Source organism: Gavia stellata, chromosome 4 (genome assembly GCF_030936135.1).
Source record: "Gavia stellata isolate bGavSte3 chromosome 4, bGavSte3.hap2, whole genome shotgun sequence".
Lineage (NCBI taxonomy): Eukaryota > Metazoa > Chordata > Aves > Gaviiformes > Gaviidae > Gavia > Gavia stellata.
The window spans coordinates 22803501-22810142 of record NC_082597.1 but is presented as its reverse complement, the minus strand read 5'-3'; positions in this window follow the sequence as shown (position 1 = coordinate 22810142).

Below are 6642 nucleotides of genomic sequence, written 5' to 3'. Positions count from 1 at the left end.
TCCAAGACTGCTCTTGGATCTGCCATCGGTTCCTATCCTGTGGTTATTTTAATATGAGACTTTGTTTAAACAAAAGGACTTATGGCAGGAGACCAGGACTCCCCAGCACTTGAGTAGAAACTGATGATTTAGAGCAAATTAGGTAGTGGCAGGCCAAGCCCACAACTCTTGTAAGTAAAGACAGGCTTGCAGAGAAATACTTTTGACTGCTGCTGTGGGACATTCTGGCAAATCTGTGGGAAAAAGAGTTAAACAGACTTTTGCAAAGATCCTGGAATATAGAGGGAAAAACACATATCTGCATATATATTTTATTGCTGGCTTTTCCCAGGTCGATGGTCCCTTTCAACAACAGAGAGTCCCTTGATTTCACGTGGTCTGAGAGCAGTTTCCAGGAGAGCAGCCAGGCTGCTAGGGAGCCTGGAGTCAGGGGTCTGCATGATGGCAGAGACCTTAGGTGTGTTGAATGCTGTCCCTTTTACAGCCACCACCTGCCTAGCGGAAAGGTTATACACATTGTCCCAGCTCTCTCAGCTTTTCCTCACAGGAGAGATGCTCCAGTACCTCCACCACCTTTGTGTCTCCTCACGCAATGTCTTCTTCCCAGGCATTACAATATTCCCTGCCACTGCCTTGGAGTCTTTCTCATGATATTTAAAGCTTCCCCCAGAAGCTCCTTTGACTATTCACAGAATCACAGAATCACTAAGGTTGGAAAAGACCTGTAAGATCATCAAGTCCAACCATCAACCCAACACCACCATGCCCACTAAACCATGTCCCACAGTGCCATGTCTACATGTTTTTTGAACACCTCCAGGGATGGTGACTATTCTGCTGCTCTTCTTGTCATCTCAAGCATCCCTTTGCTCTGCTGGGATACTTGGTTCCTCAGGCTCTCAGCTCTGTTGTTTTGGACTGTTTCTTCCTTATATCTAGTCTGAATCTACCCTCTTTTAGTTTAAAACCATTACCCCTTGTCCTATTGCTACAGGCCCTACTAAAAAGTCTGTCTCCATCTTTCTTATAAGCCCTCTTTAAGTATTGAAAGGCTGCAATGAGGTCTCCCCAGAGCCTTCTCTTCTCCAGGCTATTCATTTCTTCTATACTTCTAGTCACTCCTTTTACATTGTTTAGGCCTTTCCAATAACCAGATAAATCTGTCAACATTAAGTCCGCAGGACTGTACATAGAGGACAAATAGTACAGAGTTTTCTTAGCCCCCATTCTGGCACATCCTTTTTCCAAGTTCGCGTGGATGAACACATCCATCACTTTGCAAAAGAAGTTCCTGAACTGCTTGCAGAAGCTCTTTTCCTCAGCAACAAAATGTACCCATCTGTCTCCTTTGCTGTGCACCCCAGGGTCTGGGCACAGGCTGCTTGTCCCAGAGCAGTAACTGTGGTAAACTGCCATGGCTTTACTGACAGAGTATAAAAGCTCTAAGAGCAAAAACTGGTATAATCTTTTAAGCATGTAATTCTTCTTTACAGGCAGGCATCTGCAGCGGAGAACAGGGGTGGTTTTCTGTCTCATTTCATGCAAGACATACATACATAAGACTTTGCTTGTGAATCACACATTCCTTTTCCCGTGATTTATTGTATTCTGTGCACTCCCTGGATGTGTTTTTGGAAAGCTACACTGGTGAATGCTATGAGCCCTGAGATTATAAAGCAAAATTATTTCTAGTTAACCAAAAGAGTCAGTAAACTTCTTTGCTCTCGAGCCCAGCAGGAGGCTCAACAACTTCTTTCAGCTTAAGCTGGCTCTGACTCTGGGCAAATTCATTCTGGGAATAAATAGCAAGTCAGTAAAGCATTAAGTCAGAAGCATCAATGACCACTGAGGACAACAGGATTGGTGGGCCAGCATTTCCTTGAATCTGACCTGCAGAGCCCTGAGATCCTCATTGGTGTGGCAGAGGCGTTCATAATTTTTTCTGTTTGTACAATGTTGCAAAACATCTAAGAAACGCTTTAAAACTGTTCAGAGAATAGCAAAAGCTGAAAATTTGTTGCTTGTAAATAAAGTACATAGAATGTTTTCCCCTTAGTTACAGTCAGTTTACAGACAGAGTGGAATGTTCCTCATTAAAAGCCAGAAAATATTGGAAGGTATCTGAAAAATAATTGTCCTGTTGAAAACTTCCAGTGTGCTCTGTGGTTTGTATTTTAGCAGAATGATTTTAATGAGAAAACCCATTGTTTCTTTAAAGCAAAACATTCCTTGATCAATATTCCACAAGGTTTCTGGGAGAATAAAAAAAAAGGACTTTCTGCTGGGAGAAGAATTCAGAGGTCTTTCCTGCAGCAGCCAAAACCGTCCTCACTTGCTTACACTGGCAGGTAGGGCAGTGCCCTACCTATGGCATGTTCTCAGCTTCAGATTAGATAGTTTAGACACAACCTAAGTAGCTTCAGGACAAATTGTTTCACTTTCCTGTGCTTCAATGTCTGCATCCATAAGCTGGGGACAACAATGACGAGCTCTTCTAGAGCTTCTTGAACTCTCTGACTGAAAGGTTAAAGCTGGGTTTTCACTATTCCTATTAATACTCTTCTATGACTGTGATATGAAGGGAAGAATTTTCCCCTACACAGTGCTAAGTCAAGTGTGTTTAAGGCTGTCTTCCATTTTCACTGAGTCAGTGGCTGTAGGAGCCTGGGCTTATGCTCTCAGACTTAGCTTTTTGTTAGTGCTCCTTTTGATGCAAGCCTGAAAGGGCAGTGACAAGCTTTCTTAAAGCTAGAGGTGAAATACCCTCAGTGCAGCATCTCTCTCTTACAGACATAGAGCCTGTGAGCACCGTCCCTGCTGTACTTTTAACTGGCAGATAACCTGGCGGCTGGTGACCAGGGACAAGTGAGAGGAACTTCAACTCTGCTTTGTTTGCCTCGGGGTCCAACGCTGGCTTTGGGAGCTAGCTCTGGAGATACAAAGGACATGCAAAATAGCTGTCAGCTATACTAACCACATCCCCAGCACTGAGGTAAATTCTGTCCTGTGTTTTGGTGCCAAGGAGCTGTAGGAAGCACCATGCAGAAAAGGGCTCCTAAGATCAGGGCCTGACTCACTGTCAATATCAAAATATAAACTACCCAGCACACCTAGCTCTGCAGGGAACAGAGCATCCTCACCAGCATGCCAAGCATCAGAAATTCCCAGCAGAGTCAGAAAGATGCATAACATGTTGCTGGGTTGGGCCTAATGCATGATAATAGGAAATAAAGAGAAAAGAAATTACTAAGTATAGCTCATTTACAAAGAAGAGAAGACGAACATTTCTATGCAACAGATACATATTTACATGCATATAGAATTCGTAGGTATACAGTTGATACATATAAATCTCTGTGTGTGTGTATGTATACATTTACTCAGTACAGCTAAATGTTAGTAACATCAATACTAAAAAGCATTATTGCACTAAAAAAAATCCCAGCAGAAGCACTTCTCTAGCTGGCTGTGAGACAGAAATGGCTGATGTTCTGCTGAGTTTGGATAGCCTAAATATAGCTCAAAAGATGCTTCTGACACATTTGTCTCTCCTGTTTGGTTGTCAAACGTACTCTGAATAAGAGTACCCTGAAGAAAGGGGTTTCTGTGCTCTCAACATGCGGTCCTTTTCCCGGTGAAGTAAATGGGAAAGCAGCCTTGGAGAATGTGAGTCATCTGATCTGTCAAGCTGAAACCATTAGGCAGAGACTAGGCAGATGGAGATGCTAATGAGATTCAGGCTAAAGAGACATTTAAAAATGAGGCTGTGTCTCATCTTTCTCACCTTTGGTCATTCAGTTTAGCTAAGTTCCTCTCGGTGGGTAGGACACTAACATTTTTCTTTCTGGTCAGCAAGGCAGTGTTTGCTATGTACCTGCATCAGTTACCTACCCCACATCAGCCAAGACTAAGCTGCACTCAGTCTCTGCTTGCTTGGTTGGTGAAATACCATGTCTGGGCGACCATCCTGCCCTTAGCAAGTAGTTAGCGTGTTAACATTCAGAGCTGGGCGCCTGACATCTGCAGCCTCCAGCTTGTGAAAGAGGATGGTGCAACGCTCCTGTAACACAACAGGTAAAGATGAGTAAAGTGAGTGTTCTCAGAGTTTAGCTTGTCCCAGGGATGAGCAAAGCTATATGCTTTCCTGTCTTTAAGCTGGTCCAGTCAAGTCTGATACTGATTTCTACAAGGGCACCACCAGATCTTAAATCAATAGAGACCAGCAGTATCAGAGAATGACAGTGTGTCCGCACAGACTTGAGTCCTGCTCTTGAATGAATAGGGAACATGTGCACCTTAGTGGGCAACCCTTCCTAGGAAACACCACCCTCATTAGATCGGTACGTGTACCTGCTCGAGAACCCAGCCCTACATTTTCTGCATAATGAAAATCCCTCTAGTTATTCAATGTTGCTATTTTCAAAGTACTAGACAAAGTTCAGATCCTTAGTTTTTAGATATAGTCTGCTTTACCTGACACTGGTATATATGTATATTGGTATACCACTTTAGCTACAGACCCGTACAGTTGACAGATTGCTCAATGTGTGATACCAAGTGGCGAGCAAACAGGCAACCCCAAGGATTTCCCCATGCATTTCTAACATTGTCAGCTGAGCTGCTGCAACCAGGAAGGAATTCACCACGCTGCCTTCTGGCAATTGAAAGTACAGTGGCATAAGGGAGTTACATCTCTTTACATCTGGCCTCAGGGTCCTATTCTTTCACTCTGCTTTTCTTAACAGGTTCCTGATTTTCTTAAGGAATTTTCTGTATTTTTTCTAATTATTTATTGGTGTTTAAGAAGTACTGAACTGTAATGGGTTTAATTTGCCTGAAAAATTAATTCTAACTACAGTATTCATCTAAGTGAATAGGACGTAGGGGGGCATTTGGCTCACCTCCAAAGTCTCTATGTGCCGTTGCTTTCAGGTGACTGAGTGGATGGCAGTGACCCATCAGGCTGGGCAGAGACCTTGCTTGCAGTCCCGTCATGGGTGATGCTCCACTCCTAGGCTGCCTCGCTGCAGAAAGCTTCCTCCTGTACCTGGAGTACAATGAGGCCCTGGCTATGCAGGTGCAGATTTGTTATTTAAAAAGTCACACCAGTTTATCAGTCATGCAGGCAGTGATGCTGAACACCCTGCAGCTTGTGTCTGAGCAGGTTAGAAGAGGGGTGACCAACCTATAGCCCTGGAGCCACAGGCAGCATATAAACTGCTCAAATCCCTGCTCATCCCACAGCTGCGTCATGCAGACAGCTCTGATGTGGGCTGCAGGGGAACATTGACGTCCCCAGGGCTGGAAGGAGACCAGCCAGCAGGAGCCATTGCAACCATCATCTCCCAGCTGCCCTGGACCGAGCTCCATGTCCACCATCAGCTCCATGCTGCCCCGCACCACACCGACACCTCCGGGCGTTACAGCCAGGACCTTCAGCTGTCCCCAATGCCCCCTCCCCTGTCTGTGGTACGTGTCCTGTGGCTTGCTGCCTTTTTGGTATTTGGCTGTTCAGGCCAAGAAGGTTGGGCATAACTGAAGTAATGCAGGAGGGACTGGTGGTTTTACATGTCCTGCCCACTGATTATAATAAAATTCCACTTGTGTGTAACTAAGCTAGGAAGTAGTACACATTAAACTATTCAGAATAATAGGTATTTATTTTCAGTGCTGTTTTCATTAAATATTGGTATCATATATCCATGTCTGAGGTAATAAATTAAAAATAAATTCAAGATTTCAGTCCCATATTTGTGCTGCGTATTTTTCTACCATTACACGTAATTTTGAAGCAAACACACATAGTCCATAATTCTGAATGCAGCTAGGAATATTATTTTAACACAGTCACTTTTTGTTTCACTATAATTTTGCTGAGAATGGTTATTGCATGATACACTTTTAATAGATGTTTTTACTAGAGTTTTCTATTAAATCACACACACCGTAGTTATAGGAAGATGGGCATGAAGATGTGCTTTGAGCCAAGGAAGGCAAATATTGAATCGGAGTGATAGCACATACTGCAGGATTATTGTCTGCCTGCACTAGAGCCCAGATCCAGCAAAGCCATTTCAGTGTGTGCTTAGCTTTAGACATATCAGTCATTTCAGTGCCATTCATGGCCTTAAGTGTTTGCTGAATCAAGGACTAGCCAAGTCTGCAGACCTAAATTCATAGAATTCTTTAACTGTGTGTTACTTGAAAACAATTTTGCTGGTTTCATATTTTGTAAGATATTTTGTAATGACCTTCGTAAGATTTTTCGTATCAGTGAAGCACCCATGAAAGTTTCTAACCTGGTTCATAAATACACTATGAAAAAATAAACAGCTACAATGATGCTCTTCTACATATTTTGATAAAAGCAACACCTGGTTTGAAAAGTTATTAAAGTAATTTTTCCCATGTTAAAATATATTTAAAAAAATAAACTCTTCTTTTCGTCATCTTCCATCAAACATATAAGCTTGTTAAAGGGCGGGGCATACCTCAGGTATTTTCATTTATAAATGCAAGAGATTGAGTGTATCAATCTTTTTGCACTTAAATGCTGGTGGTAGTAAGGCCCTTTCAGCTAAGTCTCCATCAAGCCCAACATTAGTGAGCTAAAGAAAGAAAGAAACAAATGAAAATTTTGCT